Here is a 2,392-nt window from a genome sequence, read left to right as displayed (position 1 = left end):
CGATTACGACAGTTGTCATTTTGTCAGTTTTAGGGATTGACGTTTCTAATCAAATTCTTGTCTGCATGCTCCTGTTTTGTGCCTCCACGCTAAAATTGGTTAAAGAGAAAAGCTCACTTTTTTTAACACTTTGACCGCGGTTTACCCATTGGATCATTTTTGAGCCTTTATTCTTTTGTAGAAACCACCAGCTTTTCTAAATTAGAACATCTCCAGTGACCTTCTAAATTTGCTTAGTGAAGAATCTTAGGGCGCTCAGCTTCTTTTCAGCAAGACTGAGATTGTTATCCAGCACTGAACTGTATATAATGGTAACTGTGTAATTCGCTTCTCGTTAGTGGAGATTTTAATAAAGCCGATGTGGAGTGGTTAACTTTTCAATTGCCACTGTGGACATGAAAGGTTTGGTTCTTAATTGCTTCAGCCAGAAATCTAAGCGAGGCTAATTTCCGACTACGCTTATTCTTTTTTTAGCGATTAGCATCAAGGTAAGCTAATATCTTAAAAACGTATCTACTGCTTTTTTTTTTTAGAACAATGAAACCCCGACTGAACCCTTCGAAGACAGTCTTTCAATTTTCTTTTTGCTGTTGGGTGGTGTTTGCGTAAACATCGAAGAGTTCATTAAAATTGGGAAACAAGAAGTGAAACAAGCATGATAATGAAGTGAATTTTAATAACTTGGGATAGGACTCAACATTTTCTCGGATGTATTGCTTAAGCGCTTCACATTATAACCTGTTAATTTAACCCTAACCCCAACTAATAATTTTTATAGTTAGTGGTCTTGTTTTCTTTTCAGGATCAGTTTATGCCTCGAAGCGAGGCAGAACTCAGTCGCACCTTCAGAACCACTAAGCCGGACGCATGGCAGTGATCTCTCGGGCTGCGTAGCCTGTATCATACAACGAAACATTCTAAACAACTGGTACATGTATGTCACCAAACAGCACGCGACATGGTTAGTACAGTACAGTTAAACCCAGCGTTTTAATGGCTCGAGTGTCATCACAACGAATAGGTCATTGTAAATAAAGTTGTCGGAACTTGAAAAAAAAGTCACACGGAACTGAAGTACCTTTAGGGCAATATTCGGGCCCATGCTCAACCTTAGCGATTGAATTGGATTCAAAACTAGTGCAAGAAAAAAAATATGTTATGCAAAAGCCAGACCAAACCGGCGCGGCATTGGCTGATAATACAGTAATGTTTGCTTTTGATCAAAATATTCCGCATCAGCTTCTTGTGTCTCTTCAGAACAAACACCCCTCAGTGTCAGTGGCGACGTCTCAGAGTCGTCTCATACCTCGCTTCAGTGCCAGCTAGTTCCGACAAAGAACCAATCAGATTCCGCAATCAGACTCGAAGCCACTGGAGCCTTAAATTGCTCTTGGCTTATCACCAATACAATCATGCTGGCAGATTAATGAAAAACTTTCAGACATCTTATGTGACGAAATTAATGTATTTTGTAACTATACCTTTTTTACTTCAGCATTTCCTTAACTTGTGGATATATATCTCTCTCCGGAGCCCTCACTTTGGTGATGGTTTTACAGACGCCACCTCCCGGCTCTGGTAGCAAAGGCACAACTTTCAATTCATTGTCTTCTCAGGAGACATTAGTTATACTGATATCCTTAGTTATCCTTATATGGTTACAAGAGAAAATGTCAAAGAGTCCATTAAGGACGGTGCCTACTATTTCAAAGGTATTTTTGCGCGGTTTACTGGATATGCGAGAAAAGCAGATCTCAACAAGTGTTATTAAAATCCAAAAAGAAAATTGGGGGTAACCCCGCATTTTTCAAAGATAATTAATTAATCAACAATATTAACAAAAAGCCTTTAAATACAAAGCAATGTATGGCGTTCCTTTCCAAATTAAAGCGTAATTATCTCTGAAAAATGCATGGTTACCCCCAATTTTCTTTTTGGATACCAAGAGCACTTGCTAAGTTCTGCTCTCTCTGCATAAATTTAAACCGCGCAAAAGTAAGCTCTACCAATAGAAAATCCGAGTATCTGGAGATGCGCAGAACGTATGCGGAATAACTATAGTAGGCACCGTCGTTAACACATTTCAACTTGGACCTTTTTTTTTTGAAGGAGGCATATGTCACTCATATTTTGTCCATTGGTATGCTTCTCTTATCACACGCATAAAGCGTCTATTGATAGCTGTACCTTCAACGCTATTCTTTATTTCACCACGGATAAGTGCGCACCCATGGAGCCGTGTATTACAACTACGATTTGGTGAAATGTTGACATAGAGCGGGCATTTTCGGCCAGATGTTTTTTTTTTCTCATGTGTGCTACGCGAAGAATAAGGTATAGAACAGTGGGAGATATCATTCCCTCATTTGCAACAAATTACGTCCATTTGGGG

The 2,392-nt window shown here is 39.3% G+C and overlaps 1 long non-coding RNA gene across 1 annotated transcript in view; it reads left to right on the top strand.

Moving 5' to 3' along the window:
• The window catches only part of LOC137983898 (uncharacterized), a 50,072-nt gene extending 48,895 nt beyond the window's left edge, over positions 1 to 1,177 (top strand). Inside the window, exon 3 of the long non-coding RNA XR_011119052.1 lies at positions 803 to 1,177. This is a non-coding gene — a long non-coding RNA (uncharacterized lncRNA). The remainder of the gene's footprint in view (positions 1 to 802) is intronic.
• Positions 1,178 to 2,392: the final 1,215 nt, after the last annotated feature.

Source organism: Montipora foliosa, chromosome 13, assembly GCF_036669935.1.
Source record: "Montipora foliosa isolate CH-2021 chromosome 13, ASM3666993v2, whole genome shotgun sequence".
Classification (NCBI taxonomy): Eukaryota; Metazoa; Cnidaria; class Anthozoa; order Scleractinia; family Acroporidae; genus Montipora; species Montipora foliosa.
The sequence above is the reverse complement of the archived record's forward strand: the minus strand, read 5'-3'. Positions and strand labels throughout refer to the sequence as shown.